We start from the raw sequence: 25,016 nt of genomic DNA, 5'->3' as shown, positions 1-25,016 counted from the left end.
GGGCCGGCTTAGGAAACAGCTGGATGACCCCAGTGGGAGGGACAGACAGCCCTGAGTGAAATGGAAGACGGGGCTGTGAGAGGAGCCTTAGAGCAGAGCCTCTCAAACACTCTGATGACCACTGCAGTGGGGTGAATGGGGCCTCCCCAAAAAGATATGTCCACCTCCTCACCCCCGGAACCTGTGGATGTGCCCTGACTTGGAAATAGGGTCTTTGCAGAAGTAATTGAATTAAAGATCTCGAGGTGAGATCGTCCTGGCCTAGGGTGAATTCTAAGTCCAGTGAGAGTCCTTATAAGAAAAAGCAGAAGGAGATCTGAGACACACACAGGGCGAAGGAGGCCATGGAGGACCGAGGCAGAGATGGAGCAAGGCGGCCACAGCTGAAGGACGCCTGGAGCCCCCAGGAGCTGGAAGAGGCAGGAAGGATCCTCCCCTAGAGCCTCTGGGGGGAGCGCCACCCTGCTGACACCTGGATTTCAGACTTCTGGCCTCCAAGACCGGGAGAGAATAGATTCCTGTTGTTTTAAGCCCCCCAGTTTGGGGTCATCTGTTACAGCAGCCATGGCACAGGAGTACTCGACCCAAAGAACGAAATCCATCTCACGCACGACCAGCATAGGCACAGCGTGGGCTTTGTGTTGTGTAGACGGTGCAGAGGCTGCTGGTGGTGGCCGCCCACGCCCCCGGCCTGGGGGAAGGCCCTTGCCCGCTGGCCTCCAGCCCCTCCATCAGGCTCCCTCGGCCTTGGGAAGCGACGGGCAGGAGAGGCCAGGCAAACGCCCCCGCTTTATTGCCTCTCAGGGGCCGACTCTGGGGGCACCTGCGCTGTCTCCCTGAGGCCCTCCAAGGGACCAGCCACCACCCTGCACATCCTCCCACCCAGCCTCACCTCCTCACCTCTTCATGGCGCTGCCTGGACTCACTTCCAAAACCAAGTCCTTGTCTTAGGGTCTGCTTCAGGGGCAACCCAAACAATGACAGTGAGCACTAACACCAGTTCCATTGTTCCAGAGGCACTGCTGAGCACCTACTGTATACCAGGCACCACGGGGTCAGTGAGTGCCAGAGCTGGCTAGCAGCAGCTCGGGTCACCCGGCTCCCGATTCAGAGGCGCCGTGTGGGTGCTATGAGGTCGGCAGTGGTGGGAATTAGACACGAGGAAGGTCACCCTGCAGTGACCAGCACTGCCCCAGCACCAGGAGCAGTGGGAGCAGAGATGAACCAGCGCGGCCCTGCCCTCCTGGGCTCCCTAGCTCGTGCCGTGGGTGGGACTCATCCGAGCCCACCTCTGTGCCACCTGCCTCCCCTCCGGGTTCCATCTTGCTGAGCTGCCTCATCCATCAGTTGGGAAAAGAAAAATTGAGAACATAAGCATCCCCTGCGTGGGAAGGCAATTGCTGGGCCCACCTGGTGTCTCAGCTCTGTTCCCTCACAGGGGGTCACAGAGCCAGCAGATAAAGAAAATAAGACAGGGTGACAGCAGGCGACTCTGGACAGCGGCCAGGGTGCTTCTAGCTCTGGCCGTTTGAATCTTGTGGCTGTATGGTGACTCGTGTGAGGAACTCGACACGCGGCATTTCATGAGGTCCCTCCAGCCTGACCTGAGCCACTACCCATCCCGGCGTGTTCCACCTCCCTTGCCTCCACCCCATCCCTGCCTGTCACTCCCCGCCACCAGCCCAGAACATTCCCTCCGTGCACAGCACTCCCTCAGCCCCAATCTCTGTGCCGGGCTAACTCAACCTGTCCTCACCTGTCCTCTGGTCTCGGCTGAGATGCCACGTCTCTGCTATCCCTCCAGCAGGACAGGCCTCCGCCCCCACGCGCACGCTTTTCAGGGCAGCCATCACACCAACAGAAGGAAATGTTCGTGTCCCTGTTCTGATCACCTGTCCAGAGGGCAGGGCCCTAACTGTTGTGGGCACAGCTTAACTAAGCCCCTTGCCCACCCTAGGGCCTGGCACCTGGCCGGCACCCGGGAACAGCTGTCAAATGAACAGACAATCCTGAACATACATGTGGAAGGCAGGACTCTTGAACTCTTTCCAACGTGCCCCATAGTGAGAGATGCATTTGACACTGTGACCTGGTTCATACAGACGCACAGATCGGAAATAAACCTTCCCAAACGAGCCTTCCCCTGAGCTACCCTTGTGTTTTCCCTTCTAGCCAGTGCTATTTCCTTTATTTCAAACGGGCTGGATTCCGCGCGCTGCATTGATTTCATGACCCGCTGCAGCGCCGAGACCCACAGAGTAAGGAACGCCTGGGCAGAGAGGCAGACGTGTTCAAATCTCCCCTCCCCTCTGTCTAATTTCATTTGAGAAAACTGAGGCCTAGGCATATCAAGCAGCTTCCTAAGGTCTCAGGGCCAGAGCTGCTCCTGGGGTCCTGTCTTCACCCCCCTGAGCATACTTCCCGCCTCCCCAGGCCGCTCTATTCATTCCCGGAACTGGTGTAGAACCAAAGGCTGGGAGGACTCAGCAATGGTTGGTCCAACTCATTTTTTGGAAGAGGAGACTGAAGCTCAGAGAGATTGAGTAGCTTGCCCAGAGTCACCCAGCCACAGGGGTAAATCAAGGAAGCGATTGCACACCAGGCCCCCGGGCCTCAGCACTATTTGCCTCCTCGGGTCACTTCGCGGTGGATCTCGAGCTGGGCTCAGGGAGCACCTGTCCCTCTTGGAGCCGAGTGGGCCGGCTGGGCGACCCCAACATCAGCCCTCTCTGGGACCTTCTCCACGCTCTCTGTCTGCCGGCTCCATGCAGAGCAGCTGGAGGCCTTCTCGGCTGCACAAAGATCTCAGCGTCTCTGACAGCCGGAATGCCCGGCACTGACTGACAAATGAGCTGGTACCTGAGTGTCTCAAGCGGAGTAATGACACCAAGTGTGAGCCCGAGGCCGGCGGGGCAGGCCAGATAAAAACAAAGGCTGGGATGGTCTGGGGGCAGCCGGCTGGGCCTCGCCAGCTCAGGGTCTTCATGCAGGAGGGGGAATGAGTCCCTCCTGAACGCCGAGTCCGGGCCTGTGCCGGCGCGCTGGGTGGTCCCGTGCTGGCCGCTTGTCAACTCCCCCTTCTCCCACACCTCGTTCCCCCTCCCGTCAATCACTCAGCAACTCAAGTATTTATTAAGCCAGGCACTGCCCTGGGCTAGCAATAATAACAACAACAAGGACAATAATAATAGTAAGGATCTTTAGAACTCCCTGTTTTTGAGCATGACTGGCATTTATAATTCATTTAATCTTCACAACAACTTTTTGAAATAGATACTATTCTATCAGCTTTTATAGATGAGAAGCCTGGGTTACAGAGAGGTGAGCAATTCACATAGTAAGTGTTGGAGACAGGATTCATTAGCTTGTGAGCACATCTGTCTGGCTCTAGACCAGTCAGGAACACTTGGGTGGAAAGTACACAGTTCTTGCCCTCTAGGCTTTCTCATTCTCAGAAACAGACAGAAAGAAGAAACAGTTTGCTTTCTTCTACTGGACATTGCAACATGTGCAAGTGATAGCTGGAACCATGGCAACCATCTTGTGATATCGAGGAAGAGGCTATTGAGGATATTGTGATGCTGAGGATGTAAGAGCAGCCAGAGGGAAGAACACGGGTTCTTGATGATGACACTGAATTAACCTGCCCTGGGGCCACTGGGCTTCCAAACTTCTTTTCCTGCAAGACAAAATACATTTTCCTTATTGTATAAACTGCCTTGGATTGGGTTTCTGCTACTTAGAGCCAAACACCTTCTATCTGATTCACAGACTAAGAAGGGAAACACCCTTCAAGGTAATCCTCCTGCACAGAAACTTCACAACCAATGTAAGGGCTCCGTGAGTGAAGGTTGTCGTGACGATGCAGACAATGATGGTGGCGGTGACAGTGACGCCGATAATTCTGCTTCCCCACCGTTTGGAGACCTGACTTTCAGAGGATGCGGGTTTGGTATTTCTGACCCGCTTCCATTCAGGCTTGAACAAAATAATCTCGGGGGAGGAGAGGAGGCCAAGGAGCACTGTTTGTGTTGATCGTGGAACGCCAGCTTGTGCTTTCTTGCGCCTCCGAGTAGCTGCCACATACCACTGAGTGGCAGCCCGCGCAGCGCTCCAGGCTGCGTTTTTACTTGTGTTGACACGTTCAGTCCTCAAACCCAGCCTGTGAAGTAGGTGCTGGCCTTATTCTCCCTTTACAGATGGGGAAACTGAGGCCCAGAGATGTGAAGCGATTTACCCCCAATGATGCAGGAGAAACTGGTAAAATCAAGATTTGAATTGGGGTTTGGCAAATCATTCCTTCTGGAGAGTGAAGGGAAATGGTGCGTTGATCAGAGCCCGTGGGCGTGCAGACTGCTGTGATCTTGAAGACAGCCACATGCAACATGCACAGCTGCGGCCCAGAAACTTTTCCGTGGAAATTCCATCCTGTAGAATGAAAAGCCCCAGCGTGTAAGGATATATTTACAAGGATTTCTGTTCTAGCATTCTGCGGTGTGGAAGCAAAGAAACAGACAAATAAAACCAAGCAACCTGATGCAAACAGAACATCCCTCTCTGCGGTGGGGGCTGAATCCTGCACTTCTGAGCTATGGGGTATCAGCACTGAGGGAGACGCAGGTGCTGGGGAAGCATCAGGGGCTGTCCACGTGAGGAGAAAAATAAACTGACGTGCAGAGTAATGTTTATGGTTTAATCTCATTTGGGTAAAAAAATGGGGATGAAATCTCTATTTGGGTATCTATGGTCGTATTTGATTTTGTAAGCATAAGACAGGCATTGAAGGAAAGGTGCCAAGCTGTTCACACACAGAGAGGAGAAACAAATGAGGTGAGGCAGAGAGAGCATTACGGGATACTTCTTCAAAACAATACATGTTCAGTTTTTAAACATACAGAAATATGTACAGAGAAAGCCAAACGCAAGCATGAACCATTTCCTCAGGTCACCTCTGTGAACACGCCTGACATGAACGTGCCGTGTGTGCAGGGTAGGCAGAATCAAGACGGCTCCCTGACCTCTCCTCACCTCCATATCCACACCACTGTGTGATCCTCTCCTCTTGAGTGTGGGCACAACCTGTGACCTGCTTCTCACCAATAGAATATGGCAGAGGTGAAGGGATTTTTCAGATGTAATTCAAGTTCTTAATCAGGTGATTTTGAGTTGATCAAAAGAGTGATTATTTTGGGTGGGCCTAGCTCAGTCAGGTGAGGGCCTAGAAAAGAGTGACTGAAGCTCTTCCCGACGTCAAGGACTTTCTCTTCTATTGGCCTTGAACATGCAACCCACCGTGAGTGCTACAGCTGCAAGAAAAAGAATTCTGCCAAAATCTTGAGGGAGCTCAGAAGAAAATCCTTCCCCAGTTGAGCCTCTGATGACACCCTGACTGTGGCCTCGTGAACCCCTATGCAGAGACCCCAGAAAAGCCATGCTCAGGGCAGACTCCTGACCCTCAGAAACGGTGAGATAATAAATGTCTGGTGTGTGAAGCCGCTAAGTTGTGGTAAATTGTTACAGAGTAATGGAAAAATAATACTGTGCCCGTGACTAGAAAATGGAAACAGCACAGATGGGAATAACATGTGAGATCCAAGTCTGGCCCTTTTCATCTGCCCAGTCTGGCGGTGGTGTCTGATGCTACCTTTAAGAACATCTTCCATATGCATGTGGGCCTCAATGGTGGGGAGAGGGGTTTGTTTTCAAGTATATGGAAATGCTGTGCCCCATTCACCACAATAGAATATGTAATACACGCTGCCTTAAACAAACCTTGCTTGCTTTCATTTAACAATGCATCTTATATCTTTTTTTATTAGCTCCCTCAGGCCTCCTGAATTCTCTTTCTTTAATGAAAATGGATCTCACCAGATCTTTTCCTCCATTCTCTCTGGAGATAAGGACCACGGGGAAGCAATCTTCCCCATTCCAGTTTCCGATCAGTGAAGGTTTGGCAGAACCACGGGTAACTCTGACTCTCAGGTCTCTGAAAATGATTAGGTCAGCTAATGGATGCTTAGAGCCTGTAAAATTCACGAGGCTGTCAAATCATTTCCAGACATGGGAGGGCTGAGCAACAGTAGGGCTGTGGGCTGCGAGGCTGCCGCAGCAGAGGGGGAGAAAGGAGATTCTTCTTGGGGGCAGGAGACCCAGGGAGGGTGTGGCCCCACTCTGCTATTGGGGCATTTTGGCAATTTAAATGTATTTTTATTGGATTCTTTTCATTATAAAAGGACTATTTGATTTTCTAATAAGGCCAACAATTCAGAGGTGGATAAATAAAAAGATGAGCTAGAGGGGCCATCCCGGTGCCCTAGTGGTTAATTTCGTGTGCTTCACTTCAGCAGCCCGGGGTTCTCAAGTTTGGATCCCGGGCGTGGACCCAAGCACCACTTGTCAAGCCATGCTGTGGCGGCATGCAATATAAAGTAGAGGAAGATGGGCACGGATGTTAGCTCAGAGCCAATCTTCCTCAGGAAAAAAAAAAAAAACAAAGATGAGCTAAGAATTCGCCTAGAGATATCCTGGGGAAACTGCTGCCCCAAACAGAAACTCTCCAGTCCATCGAAAAAGGACCAGTGAGAAAAAGCACCCGCATGTTAGACTACTGGGCAGCTGTTAGAAGCAGAGAGGTGGTGGTGTGTTGATACAATGAAATGTTATACGGCCACAGGAATGAGAAATTCATAACCACAGGTAGCCAGCTAGGTGAATCTCACCTAGAAAATGCTGAGCGAAAGGAGCCAGAAACAGAAGAGCACACACTGCCTGACTCCTTTTATGTAGAAGCATGAGACCGGACCAAGCTCCTCCATGCTGTGGAAGTCAGGATGGCCATTACCCCGGGACAGAGGGCTGGTTAGAGAGAAGGGAGCTTTCTCGGTCTGCATGCAGTCACTAAGGTGTGTTCAGCTGGTAAAAATTCATCCTGCTGTACGCTTAGGATTTCTGCGCTTCTCTGTAGGCGTGTTAGACTTCAGTGAAAGGTTTAAAACGCAGTACCTCTCATCGTGACAAAAGGTGACCGTGTTTATAATTCAAACATAGCATATTGTTATAAGTCAATACATTTAGAAATCCAGCAGAAATGGTTTATGAATGATTCCAAGTCAAAAGTGAAATCGTTTTATTTTAGGAAAAGGAAACAGTTTCAGGAGGCCTGAGGGAGCTGGTGGAAGAGGGTTGCAGGAGGCAGGGGTGAACAAGGGTAGCGAGCTGCAGCCCTCCTGTCTGCCTGGCAAGCAGAGGGGAGGAAGCAGGATCCAGGATGCCCTGGTTTCCTAGCAATGACCCCCAGCTCACACCTCATTGGCCAGAATGGTGTCACATGACTGCTTCTAGCTGCAAGAAAACCTGGAAATCATAATCTCTCCCCGAGTTCTGTTGGTAGCAGAGAAGGACAGGAAGGATCTTAGGTACACAGTGAAATATCTCCTCCACATCCACAGAAAACAAAACTCAGCTGAAGAGCCCCTTCTCAGGGGCTCATGGAGGATGAGGAGAAAAGATGCCTTGTGGTTTGAAGACTGGGGTCTCTGAGGGCCGAGCATGCCTTGGCGGACCGCCCTAGAATTTACCGGCCTGGTAGGGACCTTCCAGGACTGCCCAACTACTCGTGGTCATTAAGAATTAAGGCAGCTGGGGCCATCAAGAAGAGGAGGAGGAGGAAGTGGCCGCTTCGCGGGTGCTGCCCACGTGGAAGGCAGTGTGCCTCTCATGGCGCGCACAGCATCCTGGAGAGCGGGGAGTTGTCGCCCCATTTTACAGGTGGGGCAACGGGAGGTGAGTGCTAGACGATGGTGATGATAAGTTTTCTCGGGGGGTTATCTTATGCTAAGCGCTGTGCGGCTGCGCACTGTGCCTACATCCCTCCCACCGCAGCTCTGGGACGCACCACTGCGTCCTCTCATGTGACTCTTGCACGAAAGTGGAAAGGAAGCCCAGAGAGACTCAATCATGTGCTCAGCATCAAAGGATTTGACCCCGATTCTGTGCCTCCAACCCCAGCTCTTACTGCCTCCCCCACTGCCTCCTGCCAGAGGCAGTTTGACGGGGCCAGGGGCCAGGCCAGTGACCCGTGCACTAGAAGACTCTGGAAGGAAGCTGGGGCTCTGAGAGGTTGAGGAAGTTGGCCAAGGCCACACAGTTGGAGGGAGGTGGGGCCCCATGGAAACCCATGGGGTTTCTGCTGGATGCAAGAGCCGACTTTTTACCCCGCGGTCCCCCCTTGGACTCCAGAGTCACCTTTCCTACCCGTCCGCCCACCCTGGATGGAGCGGAATGGAGCCACTCCTCAGCGCTGTGGCCACTCAGTCCTGGGCTCTGCGCAAACAAGGAGCTCCAAATTTCCTCACACAGCCAGTCCTCAAGAGGTATTTGAGGCAGCCCAAAGGGCTCCCCCAAGTGACCTGGGGCTCTGGGTTCACAGCAAGGACATTATGCATCTGCCGGGCCGCCCAAGGACCAGGGTGTCACGGAGGCACATTTGGGGGCTGGACGTCCACGTGTGTGGCTCCCAGCACAGCCCGGCTCTCTGAAAGAGCTCCCGGAGCCGAGAGGGATGGCGCCTGCTGACAGGCCCACAGCATCTGCCTGTTGGCCTGTGTTCTGGACATTCTTTGCTAATGAGAAAGCCCAGAAAAATCCAATCTTCTTGCTCCATTATCTTTACTCCTTTTCCCAAGGATCCGATTTCCCGTCAGCGTCCTGCCCCGGCCCCTCCCAGGTTGACGAGGAATAGACAAAGAAGATAGCTCTTTCTGGGATGATGTATGGGCCCCTCGCTGGGGGCCCCTCTATCTCCACGAGACCCCCGCTCCTCGGGCCAGGTGTTGCTGGGGGCATGGCCCTGGGAAGGTCGCCCGAGGTCAGATAAGGATGATGTTGAGTCCGTCAGTGATTCCTCCGCTGGACAGAGCCCGCGTCCTGGGGCTCTGCTGGAGGAATGAGTGAGATTTGTCATGGGGTCGGCGAGCGAGGGGAGGGGGCATTGCTGGCTGAGGTCACAGGGTCACTTGGCTTCAGTGACAGAGTGTCTTATGGATAGTGGGTATGCCCACAGCTCCTGCCAAGCTACACAGGGTCCAGCATACCCCACAGAACACAGACCCCGAGGCAGCACAGAGAAACGACGGAGGCAGGGGACTTGAGTCCCAGTCCTAGCACGTGCCCAGCCTGCAGTAGATGCTCAATAAATCACAGTTGAATGAACGCACGCATGCGTGAGTCAACTTGCTGCACGACCTTGAGGTGGTGCTCAGGGACCGTCTGGGGCTGCCTTCCTTTGTCAGATCCCTCTGACCTCCCTGTGGAAGGGATTCTTTCTCCAGTAAATACCTGCCCCCCAGTAAGCGTGGGTGGCCCCGTGGCTCACACTCAGGCAGTGGGTCCTTCCCCACCTAGAAACCCGACTGTGCCCGGAGGGGAGAAAGGGCCAGCAATGAGCCAAGTGGTTTGTTCCAGCTGAGGTGCCCAGGGAAGTGTCTCTTGGCTGAAGAATCACAGACAGAAGTCGTCAGCCTATCTCGGGGAAACACAGGCAGTGTCTCCCACCCTGGTCTTCTCCCTCTTTGGTCATCGTTCATTCATTGATTCGCCCACTCAATAAACACGGGTGCTGCCCCTCTGCGTGCTGCTCTCTGCAGGCACTGGCAGGAACACATCAGGTGTGAGCCCGGCTGTCCGTGGGCTCACAGTCCTGCAGGTGACAGACGGGCCACACACAGTTAGATAGCAGTGGGTCCAACTGGAAAAGAAGGGCCGTCTAGGTTCAGGGGGCTAAGGTCAGGGCTGGGGTCAGGGAGGGCTGTGCGGAGGGTAGAAGGAAGAGCAGGGCAAAAGCTCCCAGTCCCAGGAGTCCTAGCCCTGGGGCGTCCTCGGGTGCACAGGGCTGGCTGTGGAGACAGGAGGCTGGCTGGAGGACCTGGTGCCTTGCCCTCTGAGCTGTTTTCCACTCCTGCACAGCTTAACCTTGGTACGGAGACTTACAAAAAGGATCAGGAGGCCCGTGGGTGCCAGACCTAACCCCCTTCCTTCACACTCACCCCTGGCTCCTGGAAACAGCAGCACAGGAAGTGAGCATTTTTGCACATCAAGTCCTACATGAGCAGGGCGAGCGCCCATGGGAAAAAATTCTCTTTAACTTTCTGTTTTCTTCTGGCATGAGCAGCTCTTTCAAAGGGGATTTTCTGAGCCAGTTTTGTTATGTGCTGTTTTGTTTTCCTGGGGGGTCGGGGGAGGGCTAGGTGCTGAGTAACGGGGTCTTTGAACGCTTGTCTGCGTTAATTATAAACCAGCTCTGCGTCCCCCGAGGACCCCGGCACACAATTCTTGGAACTGTCCTGTTCGCTCCATTATGTTACAGAAAGTGCAAAGCCGGAGGCCTTTTTCTGAAGAATCAAGATCTGAAACCAACATTATCTTACTCTCTTATTGTTGGCACAGGAAGAAAACCCAGCCCTTGCCAAGTGAAACATGTCAGACTTCCATCAAGTTCCCGAAGGTTGGAGCCTTCGAGACTGGTGACTTTTGATTTCATCTTAGGAAAAACTCAGAATGTAATGCCAGGACACGGTGAATATTTTAAGTAACTTTACAGATTAAGTAGAAAACAAAAAATAATAATAAAAAACAAAGAGATGGCTGGTCAAAACCCCCCACAGGGTGATGTTAGCAGGGGACGAAAAACAAAACACAGCAAGATCTCTCCAAATGTCGTGCTCGCTCTTTGCTCTCCTGGTTGTGGCTGTTCTTTCTGCTCAAAACTGTCCCCCTCTCCACCTGTCAATGTCTTATTTCATCTCACTGAACCCGAATTAGACGCCTCGGCTCTGTGACACCTTCCTAATCCCTCCACTCCCAATTGGCGATGCTCTTCTCGGCAGGCTCACACTTACTTGTTCTATGGTATATGGTGTTTATTATTATTATTTTGCCCCATATTATGTTATTCACGAGCACACCTGTCTCCCCCTCTAGACCACAAATTCCCTGGTAGCAAAAAGCTGCAGACCCACAGATTCTTCCTGGGTGCCTGCACATCGCCAGGTCCTTGGCGGGAGAGCAATACCTACTCGTTACATTAATTAGCTAATTTTAAAAAATAGTCTCTTCCGTATTTGACATGATTCCACTAGCTCCCACAATCAGTGTGCCACAGCTCTGAATGCATGTCTGGCCGATCCAAGTGTGTGTGCCTTTACTCTGACCAGCCACCAAATGTGAAAAGGGACTGGACTCACTCACAGTCTTAAAACACACACAAACCATGAGAATGCACAGCTAAAGGCCTATCAGAAATCACTTAGAAGCAGAAAGATCGATTTCCAGGAATCTGGAATGAGTTAGATGCTGTAATTAAACATAAAATTTTACTCTGAACTTCCTGGCAGCCAAGACAAAATGGAAATTATTCAGGATCATCAGTGTCTTCCTGTTATTCAATTCCAGGAGAAGCTTAAGGAGTAGGTCCCTATTTAAGGTTGGAAAATGCTTTTGACTTCTATTTTGTTAAAGATACAAAACATTAGTCACATATTCGAATCTGAGGTCATCCAAAGGTGATGGGAAGAGGATGTGGGGAATACAGAAACATGGAGGTCTCAGTGTCTTTTCAGACCAGTGGCTCTGAACCAGGTTCTATGTAATAGCACAGTGATTGCTGGCCGCTGTGACAGCCATCCCCCACTTTTCAGGCAGTAAAAGGTCACTTCTTGCTCAGGCACCAGTGGTGTGCAGATGGTATCCCTTGGTCACTGCTTCCCTCCATGAGGTCATTCAGGGACCCAGGATCCTTCACCTCGTGCCCCTGCCAGCCTCTTGCCTCCGTGGTCCTCCTCATCCTGCTGGTTGTTGGGGAAAAGGAGAAAGACACAGGCACATCCATTTCTGAGCCACTCTGCCTGGGAAGCGACTCCCGTCACATCCGCTCACGTGTCACGGTGAGAACTTGTCCCAGGGCCCACCCAAGATGCAAGGGGCTGACAAATGCAGTTCCTGGCCCGGCCACTGCCCCCGCTGACAGCTCCTCTAAGGAAGGGGGCTCACAGCTATATGTCAGAATCTCCAAGGAAACACTTTCCAAACCCTGGGGGTGGGCCCACTCCCAGAGAGTCTGGCTCAGTGCGTCTGGGTGGGCACAGCATGTGGTTTTTGAAAGAATTCCAGTGATTCTGATGGGCCTCCTTGATCAAGAATCTTTCCTCAGATTGTCCGTCTCCACTCAGACTGTCTCTGACTACGTGCATTGGGTTGCATAGTGTCCCCGAAATTCATGTCCTTCTCAGAACCTCAGAATGTGACCTTGTTTCAAATAGGGTCCTTGCAGATGTAATCAAGTTAAAACGAGATCCTTCTGGAGTAAGGAGGGCCCCTAATCCAATGACTGGCATCTTCATAGGAAGAGAAGAAGACACAGAGGCAGACCCACACACAAGGAGAAGGCCGTGAGGCCCACAGAAAGAGGGCCGTGGGACAACAGAGGCAGAGGCAGCTGCAAGCCAAGGAGCAAACGCCAAGGATTGCCAGCAACGGCCAGAAGCTGGAAGAGCCAAGGAAAGATTCTTCCCTGGAGACTTCAGAAAGAGTGGGGCCCTGCTGACACCTTGATTTTGGACTTCGAGCCTCCAGAACTATGGGAGAATACATTTCTATTGTTTTATGCCCCCCAGTTTGTGGTCATTTGTGACAGCAGCCCCAGGACACTAATGCACCACCTGGCACTCTAGTGATTCTGACCGGACCCAAGAAAGGAATCTGGGAAATCTGAGCGGCTCTGTAGCAGTGAGTGGGGAGTCAGACCGAGCCTCTGCGCACACTTGGGGGGCTGGAGGGGCTGGGTTTGAAATCAGAAACGAGGCAGCCAGGCTGGACTTGGCCCCCACTCTGGCTGTGAGAACCTAAAGGTACTTTCCCACTTTAGCTTCCTTTTCCTCAGCTGAAAAATAAAGGGTTTGGCCTAGACAGGGGGTTCTCAGAATGTAGACCATGAGCCACCAGCAACAGAAGTGCCTGGAAATATTGTTGAAGATGCAGATTCCTGGGCTCCACCCGGGCCCTTTGAATCGGAATCCTCGGGTGTGGTCGGGAGTCAGGTGGTTGCCGGGTCCTGGCACAAGGTGGTCGGCACCTGCTTTACAGAGTGTCACGCAGACACCTCAGGGCCTGGGCGGGCTTCGTCACTGGTCCACGATGATGGGGAAGCAGTTTCAGCATTTAAGCAGCAAAATGTCCCTTCCCTTTTTCTGCCCTGGGACGGAGCCCTGAAGTCCTCCATATGGATGTGCCCTGAATACGGGGCGAAGGAAAGAAACCCCTTATTATAGGAGAACAACAACTTCAGCCACCGTGTCAAGCACATCTGAGAAGGCATATTCTAAACATAGACTCATTTTCCAGGCAAAGAAAGTTAGTAGTAAACAAAACACAAGGAGCCCAGTGGGGTCTAAAAGCCAAGCCAGCCTTTCTTGTTCTAGAACAGAAGGTTCCCATGTTATCTCGTTCATTTCTCTCATTCCTGGATTAAGGTGGTTTTGCCCAGTCTTAATATTTACAAATTTTTTCCACACCAGTTGGGGAAAAATTGCATTTCCTACCTTTCTAAGTTTATAGGTAGAGAAAGAAATCATAAAGAAAAAGATGAATGCGTCCGTCCACGTAAAATCTTTTTACTCCTCCGATACAAAACCAGTAAGTAAACAATGAATTGAGGAAAATGTTAGCAGCGCCTATGAATGATTGGCTGACTTTCTAATTGGCCTCCAGAAAACTAAGAGGAGATTAGCTCTAATGAAGGGCTAATATGATTTTAAAATCTTAATATGCAAATGATACTCGGAAATCCATAAGATCAAGGCAGTTATCTCAACAGGCAAAAGGCAATGGATATTTTTAGAAAATTCACAGAAGAAGAAATTCAAGTGGCCCGCTGACAGGAAAACGTCCACCGCAGGAGTGGGCCACGACAAGAAACCACACAAGCAGCACAGGAGCTCAGTCACGCACTGAAAATAATTACAGACGTAGGACATGTTTACAAAGCATAGTTATAGGACAAATATGCTTTGTTTGACGGGTGTGAGCTCAGGAGCCTCACATACAGACTCAGAATAGCCGAGGTAAGATGGGACAGAAACTAAGAAATAGCTGCTTCTTGGTGCTGGGGAATAAAGAGCGGTGACGGCTCTTCCTGGTCTAACTCACCTCTACCTGCTGAGGACCAAAGGCACCCACACCCACACCCACACCCACACACACACACACACACACACACAGCTTCAGAGGAGAAGCTTCCGGGTGGGGCCATCCTCTGGCCGCCCTCCACCCACCTCCACCACCAGCTTCATTCTGCTCGCCATGCTGGGTTTTCTGGAAATACATGTGAATAAAGGGCTCTGCGGATTTCAGAAGTGTGATATTGTGATTTATGATGATAAATAGATTATTTGGTCTTCATCCCCCGTTCCTGGAACAGAGCTCCGCAAACACTTGGAATTTCCTAAGTGAAGAGAGAGATCAAGTTGTCCTTTGTTATGTTAATAAGGTGACTTTTGGAAAGCCCCTAGGTCACCTAACGTTGGGGCTGGTTGCCAGGGGAACCAACCCTGTGATTGGAGGGTTGGAACTGTCAGTCCCACCCCTGGCCTCCTAGGAGGGGAGACATGGGCTGGAGATTGAGTTCAATGCCAATGCAATGATTTCATCAACCCTGCCTATGTAGCGGAGCTTCACAAAACTCCAAAAGGACGGGGTTCCGAGAGCTCCCAGGTTGGTGAACACGTGGAGATGTGGGGCGAGCGGCGTGCTTCATGTCCTTTCCTCACACCTTGCCCGATGCATCTCGTCCACCCGGTTGTTCCCGAGTGTCCTCAGGATACAGATAGCCTTCTACAACAAACCGTGATCTAGTGAGTAAAACGTTTCTCTGAGTTCTGTGAGCAGCTCTAGCAAATTAATCCAACCCAAGGAGGAGGTCGTGGGAACCTCTGGTCTATATATAGCCGTTGGGTCAGAAGCAGAGGTGACCACCTGGACCTGCGGTTGGCACCTGAAGTAAAGGGGGAGCAGTCTGGTAGGACTGAGCCCTTAGCCTGTGGGATCTGACGCTGTCCTCAGGCAGAGAGTGTCAGGATTGAGTTCATTGCTCGGTGGTTAAAAAAAACCTACATATTGAAAATAGTTGGAAAATGTTTCTCTGGAGCACCAAGGAGCACAGCTGACTCAAATAGACTTGATGGTAATGGGTTAAGAATCTAGAACCCAAGATGGGGACATGAAGAATTACAACACGAGGCCACGTTGATTGAGTGGGTGTCAGCTCAGTCCTTTATGAAGAGCAGCTCTTTTCACTCTCACAACGGTCCTGGGGGTCGAGGCACTTAGTATTCCTACTTCACAGATGAGGAAACTGAGGCCAAAGTTGCACAGTAGACGTGGAGCCAGGATGCGCACCCGAGGCTGGCTTTTAGCTGGTCTATTGACCAATGCACACTGGTGAGCACGCGGACCTCTAGGGTCGTGTGAGGATGCCACTGATCCCTGGATGTTGTCACCTGGCTGTGGACAGATGGCTGAACTTGGGAGCCCTGGGTCATTTCCTGGAATCGTGAGTTGGGGCTCTTCCTGGGAAAATGTGGACACCTGCTCAGGTGTAGTGGATTGATTGGCAGCTCCCCAAAAGATATGCCACATCCTGACCCCCAGAACCTGTGAATGTGGCCCTATAGGGAAAAAGGGTCTTTGTAGATGTAATGAAGTTAAGGGTCTCGCAATGAGATGATCCTGGATTACCCGAGGGGGCCCTGAGTCCACGGTGGCTGTCCTTTTAGGAGACACACAAAGGAGAGGCGAGAGGAGAGGCCGTGTGAGGACGGAGGCAGAGATGGAGCGATGCTGCCAGGAGCCCAGGGACGCCTGGAGCCCCAGGATCTGCGAGAGGCAGGAAGGAGCCTCCCTGGAGCCTCCGGAGGGAGCGGGGCCCTGCAACACCTGGATTTCAGTTTCTGGCCTCCAGGACTGTGAGGAGATGAATTTCGGCTGTTTTAAGCCCCTAGTTTGTGGTCCTTTGTTACAGCGGCCCCAGGACACTCCTACAGGAGACCCATTAGGCAGTTGCCCTGTTTGTGTTTCTCCGGGCCAGCTTGTCCTGGCTCTTGGTGTCCGAGGAGAAAGCTGGATCTGGTGAGAGGAGGCCGAGTGACCTCCTGCACCGTGAGCCCGGGCTGTACTCCCGGGGCCCTGCCTGCCGGCCCTAGAAATAGCTCGAGCTGCAGCGCCCTTTTTTGGTTAATGGATTGGGCTAGCAGTGCCTGCCACTTAAACAGCTTCACCAGCCGGGAGGCCGCGGGGAGCCTGGCTCCTTCCCTCCCTGCCCTTCTTATCATGATGGATTGCCACTCGGGAGGGAGATGGAAACTTAAAAATGCCTTGCTCTGCGCAGCTCCGGGCCATGCCTTGCTGGTTTTCTTCGCAAATCCAGGGTCGTAAACTTTTAAAAATAGGCACCGGGCTGCCAGCCTCGTTAAAGGAGACTCTGATTTATTGAGATGCACCGTCGTCATCATTGTAGATGGTTCTGGAACTTGCTGGAAAGACCCTACTGGTTGTGACGGTCATAAGTTTTGCCCTCAGTTCTTTCTATTCTCCCTTGGCTCCTGGTTTTCTTCCTCACAAAGAGATGGCAATATCCGTGAGGACTTTTTGGATACCCTCCATGGGAGGCAAACATCCGGCGCTCTATAAATGCTTCCCTGATGGTTTGAGCTGAAGACGTAATCATCACTCTTTTGAGGCGGCCAAGAGGAGCCAGCGGGACTGGGAGACAGCAACCGTCTCGAGTCACGTATTTACTGGGTGTGTCAGAACAAAAACCTCTATAAAAGAGAATTTTCCAAAAAAACACAAAAGGAGGTGGACATGTGGCGCCCTGAGAATGCCGTTGTTAGGGGTGTATTTAGCCAGTCAGCTTTGGATAATAGTGGAAAATAAGATTTGCCAGGGACTCGGCTGACCCCTTGACAACTGAAATCAGATCTACCGAGCTGAGTGAAATGCAGGGGGCTTCCAGCTCTGGTTTCTGGTTATCGAGGCAAAAAGATGTGAAGACAAATGATAAAATGAAGGTGTCACTTAGAATCCCACTACTTAAGAAAAATCTCTGTGAATATGGTGTGTATACTTAAAACAAAACCTCTGTTCCACGCGGCCCCTGGTAACCCTTCCCCCGCTCCAGGCACCGTGGGCGTTCCTGCGTGCACTGCCTATCTTCCGGCGTCCTTCCAAACCAACAGGGCTCTGTCCTGCGGAGGCACCGTTGGCCACTTGACCACCCCCTATGGCTGCATATTTCACATAATCATCTGATTAAGGACTAATTTTTCATTCTAGGGCTGAGCAAGAGGCAGATTTCCTTTCCTATAAATTCTTTTTCCTTTACGCTGAGCACACGGGCCACGTTGGATGCCAGCTTTTGTCCTCCTGCTGCGATTAGATGTGGTCGACAGAGAATGTTCCCTCACCAAAGTGGTGAGTTACAGGCTGTCATTTCAGACCTTTCAGGCAGAGTCGGGAGCACGCTGATGACAGAGAGGGACGTGGAATTGGCCCAACAGTCCGTGGGTCCCTAGGAAGCTGGAACATTCTTTATCTGATTAGAGGAGAAACAGCATTTCTGACAGCGGTTTTCTGTGGGTGCAGCAAAAACCAAGCAGAGTCTGTCCAGGAACTCCTCCTCATGGAGTGTGTTGTTCAAGAATCACGTTTGGATGCTACTAATAGCAATCTCCCAAATGGTGGCTTAAACACACTTGGTATATTATTTTTCTCAAGAAGTTTCAAGGTGGCAACAGACAGCATTGGTTCAGTACAAGACTGTCAGAGTTGAGATCTTTTCAATTTTCTTGGACATTGTTTTGTTGTTGCCTCATGGCATCAATATAGGTGCCCTATCTCCACCATTGCACCTATGTTCCAGGCAGAAAGAAGGGGGAAAGTGAAGGTTAAATAGACAGAGTCTATCTGAATCTGCTGGGACTCTACTTGCAACTCACTGGCCCAAATTGTGTTGCCTGATCACACCCATCTGCAAAAGAGGTGTTTGTAAAACCCTGTGTGTCTTCAGGAAACCCCAGGGCGTCCCATTTGCATGCTGACACCATTTTGGTGGCCAGAAAATAAATAGTATCTAAAACAAAACAAAACAAAACAGTCAGGGTAGCTTTTCCAGAGCTCTTCCTTCATGGAAACAGATTGTGGTTAGGGGTTCTAAGCGGGGTGAGGTTGTCAAGGGCGGCAACCAGGTGGACGGGTGGGCTGCTAGGGGCTTCAGGGGTGGAGAGGTGAACTCTCAGACAGACCTGGAGTCAGCCCCTCCCTCCACATCTCACACTAGGGCTGGTTACTATGCCTCTTTGTACTTAAGTTTCCTCGTCCTGAAAGTTCATGCCAGAGCCCCTCCACCTCCACGGACTCCTAGTCCAGTGCTCCTTCCACACACCAGTACTTCCCAAACACCAACCTCTGCACATCACGTTCATGATTCTCGTTCTGTGGTAGCTCTACTAATATTTTTGTTTAAATCCATTCAAATTTTACTGAAACAGATTTATTTTTAAAAGAAGTTTTAAATACATTTGTATGTGGTGCCCCAGGAGCACGCGCCGCACGTTGACAGGTGACTCTCGGAGGTGGACATGCCCGGGACCACACGCTGTGCGCTGAGTGCAGAGGCTGCTGCAGCTCCGTGTCGGCCCCCTCCTCGGCACAAAGAGGGCCTGGAAGTATGGGGTGCTAGAGACCCCTCAGCACTGCCGGGGCTCCTCCAGTCATGCGGGGAAAGGGGACGTGCTGTGTTAGCCAGTGTGACCAACACTGTGTGCCCGGGATGGCGGCACCCACCCCAGCTGCCCTGTGCCCCTGGGGCTGCCCTCCAAGACCTTGCTGCAGGATAACGGTCTTTCCTTGGGCAGATTGTTTCTCTTCCTTCAACTCTGAGCTTTTCTTGGAGCCACGGGCTGTTCCCTCCCGTTCCCCACAGTCGCCCCTTGGCCCCGTACGTCTGACTTTGAGACCGCCCCATGTAACAGAGGCTTTGAAAACACTGTAGGTGCACATTTACACGTAAGCGTTCTCATCTTCCCCCATCACCAGTTTCATTCAGGCGCTCCTGTACGAGAAGATACTCTGACCCGGTTAAGTTACCTGCCTGGCCCCAGATTTGAGTTTGAGACCCCTGATCTATGGAACGAGCAGTCTTTGAAAAGCACTGCCCATGTGCACATGTTCGTACACACGTTACTGCCCCCGAGCCCATGGTTATCTCTTCGGAGAACACCTCTGTCTCCCCTCCGCACGCTGACACCACGGCATGGCCTGCTCTGTTCTCCACCCACCCTCTCAACCACATTCCCTGATCCCCACTCGAGGGCCAGTGACCGTCCACCCAGGGAGGCCTCTCAGATTGGCACGGGGGTGCAAGAGAGGGCGGCAAGGACACCCCTGTGCTGGTTCACTAGCTGCCTCGACAAGGTACCCAAAGCAAGTGCCCAACCTCGAGCTTCACTCTCTGACAGTCGGAGGCGGGGAGTCGGAGATAAGGTGTCACCAGGTCCGGTTCCCTCTGAGGCTGTGAGGAGAATCTGCTCCCGGCCTCTCCCAGCTTCTGGTGGCTTCTCTGCAATCTTTGTCATTCTGTGGTGTGTAGACACATCACTCTGATCTCTGCCTTCATCTTCACGTGGCGTTCTCCCTGTGTGCGCGTCTGTGTCCCCGCTCCCCTGTTTTATAAGGACACTGATCATTTTGGATTAGGGACCCACTCACTCCAGGATGACCTCACCTTAACCCGACTAATCACGTCTGCAACGACCCATCTCCAAATAAGGTCACATTCTGAGGTCCTGAGGGTTAGGACTTCAGTATATGAATTTGGGGGGACACAGTTCAGCCCATACCAGCACCCCCACCAGACTGGAGAGTCACGGGAGCACCATCCCACCTGTGAAATGGCCAGGAGTGAGCTCAGCTAAAGGAGAGGTGAGAGGAGAGGTGCCAGTTCCAGGCAGAAGGGACAGCACGTGCAAAGGTCCTGAGGACCCAGAGAAGACAAGAAGTGCCTTTTGGAACGATTGGGGACACAAATGCTTGGGGAGATGGACAGCTGAGACTGAAGAAGTAACCAGGATACACGAGATATGCATGCACTGTGATCCCGTTTGTAAACTCACAGACACATTCACATACACCCAGAGCAAAACAGCACAAGAACAGATCCCCAAACTTTCCCAGGACCATCCTGGGTGGTGTCGGGCCAGTATGTGGGGCTCAGGGGTTGCTGGGCAGCAGGAGGGCCTCTCTGGTGTCCTAGAGCACGTCCCTCCCAGGAGGATGCATTTCCCAGCGCAGAATGGTCTGGGCTGAGCAATTACAAAAACTTTTAAAGGCTTATGCAGCAACCGCTTCCAGAACGCTTCACTTCAGCCCTCCTCGTAAACAGATTGTAAAGACGCAATCAGCGCAGAGCCCACTCGGCTGTGATAATCTGATGTAAGCCAGGCTCTGATTTATACACACCAGTCCAAACAAACATACCTGTAGACCATCAAACTGGAATTTCTTCCATACTTTCTTCTTATGCATTAAGGAACTGCTTTTATTTCTCTTTTGCCGGAGGGAAGTGATATATTTATTTTGCGGAAGAAGAAAAACGGTGTGAGAGATGCTGGGGACAGAGCGGTGAGGATTGCTGTGGGCGCTGGGGCCCCAGATCCTTCACCAGCACGGCCAGTTCAGGACCACGGAGCTGAGCAGGCGGATGTCCAGTTCGTTACGTGTTCATGTTGAAAAACGGCTGAGATAGCACTTGCTGTGTGCCAGACACTCTTGGGAGAGCGCCGTGGATATTAGCTCAGGGAGGGGTAAACTGAGGCATCGAGGCCTCCATTTCTCCTTAATGGAGTTGGGCTTTGGTCTGCCCTCTGCCTTCTCCTCCCATCACTCTTGAGCTCTCGAGAATTAGATCTGGATTTGCCTTTTTGGTCCTGGCGGTGAAAATGTCTGATTCACACACTGCCTTTCACCCACCCATCCATCTCCCCCTCCCTCTCCCTCCTCCCCTCCTCCCCTCCCTCTCCCTCCTCTCCCTCCCTCTCCCTCCTCTCCCTCCCTCTCCCTCCTCCCCCTCCTCCCCATCCCTCTGCCTACCCCCTCCTCCCCCTCCTCCCATTCCTCCCCCTCCTCCCCCCCTCCCCTCCTCCCCCTCCTCCTGCTCCTCCCCCTCCTCCCTCCCCTCAGATAATCTCCCCGCAATGCCATGTACTGCACCTCATTGGCTCCAGTTCCTCCTGGCTCCCTCTATCCACGACTCTGTCATGTCACGTTGCAGTTGCCCTGCCCCAAAGGGACAGAAGATGTTTCCCCTCCTCTTGATTTTGAGTTCGTCCATGACCTTGCTCTGGTCATTAGAATGAGGTAGAAGTGACGGCATGCCAGTTCTGAGCCCGAGCCCTAAGGGCCTTTGCGTGTTGTTCTCTTGTTCCTCTGCTGTCCGTCGCTGTGAGAGCAGCAGGCCCGGGCTAGCCCTCTGACCCCAGAAGGAGGATGAGAGACATCTGGAGCAGAGCCATCCCAGCTGAGCTCCACCTGGGTCAGCCAGCTCTCAACCAACCTCGAACTTGTGAGCTAAATAAATCTTCTTGTTGCATGCTGCTGTTTGTTGCATGGTTGGTTGCTACTCAGCATTTTGTGAGCCATAGCCAACTGCTGCACAGTGTTCACTGCAGAAAACTTGACAAATACGGGAAAGTGTGAAGAAGACAAAGTCATCATAGTTTGGCCGCCTAGAGCTGGTCTCTGTGAACATTTGGGGATCTGTTCTTGTGCTGTTTTGCTCTGGGTATAGATGAATGGGTCTATGAGTTTACAAACGAGATCACACTGCATGCAGATCTCATGTATCCTGGTTACCTCTTCAGTCTCAGCCGCCCATGTCCCTAAGCATTTCTGTCCCCACTCATTCCAGAAAGTACTTCTTATCTTCCCTGTGTCCTCAGGACCTTTGCACGTGCTGTGCCTTCTGCCTGGAACTCTCCTCACCTCTTCTTTAGCTGAGCTCACTCCTGCCCACCTCTCAGGTCTCACTCTGCTTGGATCCTGCCTCCCTGGCCCTCCAGGCTGGCTTGGGTACCACTCCCTGGTGCAGCCACAGCTCCCTGTCCTCATAAGGTCCTTATTTGCCTGTCTCGTGTGTCCCCGGTGCTTGTCTGGTCCCTCCCCCAGACAGTGAGCTCAAGGACCACGTCTGTCTTGTCTGGTGTCCCCAGGGCAGTGGCCGGCACACAGTAGGCACAGAATGAACACCTGTGAAATGGAGCGGTAACATAACGTAACACGATGTTGATGTAATGTGATATTGGGAGCAGTTTTTCCCGTGTGGTTAAAGGCCAGCTTGCTTTTCAATGGAAAGATGCTTGGCATTTCATACAGCTAGAGGAAGGTATTTCTGCCTGTTTTCTTGAGCTAGGGCTTGCGGAATACTCATAGAACCTGATGGGACTCTTCCCCAGATGAACAGTTCTATGCTGTGCCCGGCCGTCTCCCACTCCCAACCGTCCTGGTTCCCAGCTCTTGCAACCCAAAGCACCACTCTCCTCATAGCCCTTCCCCCGCTCAATAAGCCTCAGTGGCTCCGCGGTTCCCTGGCAGAGTGTGTAGCAAGCCGATCACTTGGACAGGATAGGAATGGCGCCATGGTCGAGGTAGAGACAGGGAGAAGAGATGAGCAGGGCTCTCCCTGCCTCCCTTTGCTCACTGGCCCCTGGTCTGCTGTCCCTCAGGACTGCGTGTTCCTTGAGAACAGGGCACAGCCCTTTTCTTTCTCTGTCACTGGGGCAGGGAGCTCTCGGGAAAGGAGTGATTTTCTGAGGTTTGGTGACTGCATAAATGACAGGCTGCTTCTTAAAGGCTCCTGATCTCTGCTAACTGCCCCTGTGCCAGTGGTCCTACTGTGTGCCTGGTGTCCTGACCACGATGCAGCCAGAACCCTGGGCCTGCTCTGGCCTGTCCCTCTCTGGGCCGCCCGGAGGTCCTGCCTCTGTCTTTAGAGGGGCATGAACCTCACTTGCTTTGGTCTCACCCCCTTTGCTCTTTAACTTTAACCCCTTAAATCGCTGGGTCTGCCTTCCTGGCAGGACGGATGCTGCTCCGACTCTGTCGTGTTGGGAGGTCTTCCCGGCTCCCGCGGCTCTGAGCGTGGCAGGTGCTGGCGTCCCCTCGCCCCCACCCCTCAGCCGTTTCAGGATGCTCCAGCTCAGCGTGTCTCAAACTGCCACGTGTGTGCCCCCCACCTGGGAAGCTTGTTGAAACGCAGGTTCCGATCCTGGGGTGGGGCCTGAGACTCTGCATTTCTATCGGGAGGCTGATGCTTCTGGTCCCTGGACACTCACTGAGTCCCAGGCTCTGGCCAGCTCCCAACCACATTCATCTGCGTTTCTGTGTGTGGGGTCCTTCCCCAAACACACAAGACTGCCCTGCCCACACCCCGTGCAGCAGGCCAGCCCTCAACACACGACTCGGGAGCTGGTGTGAAGACCCCAGCTCTCCACCCGTGAGGCGAGGACTTCACGCCGGTTTCCCATTTCCCCACAGGAGGGGGCTCTCGTCACCCAGTGGGACAACTGGGGAAAGAACACACCCCTTTATGGGTGCCCCCACTTCCCTCTCTCACACCCCTGCCCCCCAAATAAACTCCCTGTGCTTGAATTCTTGCCTGCTCCTGGAAGAAGTGAAATTAAGACACTGTTGTGGGTCGAGTTGTGTCCCCCAAAAAGATGTGTTGAAGTGCTAACCCCCAGTACCTGTGACTGTGACCTGATTTGGAAATAGGGTCTTGGCAGATGTAACAGGTTAAGATGAGGTCAGACTGGATTAGGGTGGCCCTAAATCCAATGACTGGTGTCCTTACAAGAAGAGGAGAGGACCCAGACACACACAGAGAGAAGACAATGTGACGATGCGTCCACAAGCCACAGAAATCCAGGATTCCCGGCAACAGAGAAGCTAAGAAGAGGTGAAGAAGGGTTTCCCCCTAGAGCCTTCAGAGAGAACGTGACCCTGCCAACATCTTGATTTCAGGTGTCTGGCCTCTAGAACCATGAGATGATAAGTTTCTGCTGTTTTAATCCAGTTTGGCGTCATTTGTGACAGCAGCCCAAGCCTAATACAGACACCAAGCTGTGTGTCCTTGGGTAAGTTACTTAACCTCTCTGAGTCGGCTTCCTCACCTGTGATTGGGTTTAGTACTGACCTTACAGGATCATGGTGAGGCTCAGAGCTGAGGGATGTAAACGACCAAACATCATTCTTATTTCATAGTAGATGTCAGAGAATTGTTATCATCATCATCAGTCACCATCATCACCATCATCGTGATCATCATGATCACCACTTCTGTGTGGTCGGGGGAGATGGGGCTGGTTTAGGAGGAGACCTGACCCTATGAAATGAAGGATCTCTGACCCTCATATGGGCATTTTCAACCCCTGCTGGGAGAAGGGTCAGCTGGTACAGCCTTTCTGGAAAAAAATATAATTATAGGGATCAAAAGCCTGAAAATGCAACTAGCTTTTGATCCAATAGTTCTTTCTGAGGGATTCATCTAAGGGAAATAATTACATATATGTGCAAAGACTCAACTACAAGGAAGCTGAATGCAGTGCTATTTTATATACACTCAAACAAAACAAACAGATCACAATAACAAAGTGGAATTTTTAACTTGGGTGAGAAATGCCTAAAATATAGGATTGGTTAAATATGGGGTTGCTTTATCTTTTAGACCAGAGGTTGGGAAACTTTTTCTGTAAAGGATTAGCGAGTAAATATTTTAGGCTTTTTGGGCCGTACAGTTTCTGTCACAACTATTTGGCTCCGCTGTTGTCATGCAAAACCAGCCATAGACCGTACACAGCCAAACGGGCTGGCTGTGTCCCAATAAAACTTTATTTACCAAAACAGGTGGTGGGCCA

This window comes from Diceros bicornis, chromosome 32, assembly GCF_020826845.1.
Source record: "Diceros bicornis minor isolate mBicDic1 chromosome 32, mDicBic1.mat.cur, whole genome shotgun sequence".
Taxonomy (NCBI): Eukaryota; Metazoa; Chordata; class Mammalia; order Perissodactyla; family Rhinocerotidae; genus Diceros; species Diceros bicornis.
Note: the sequence above shows the minus strand (reverse complement) of the source record.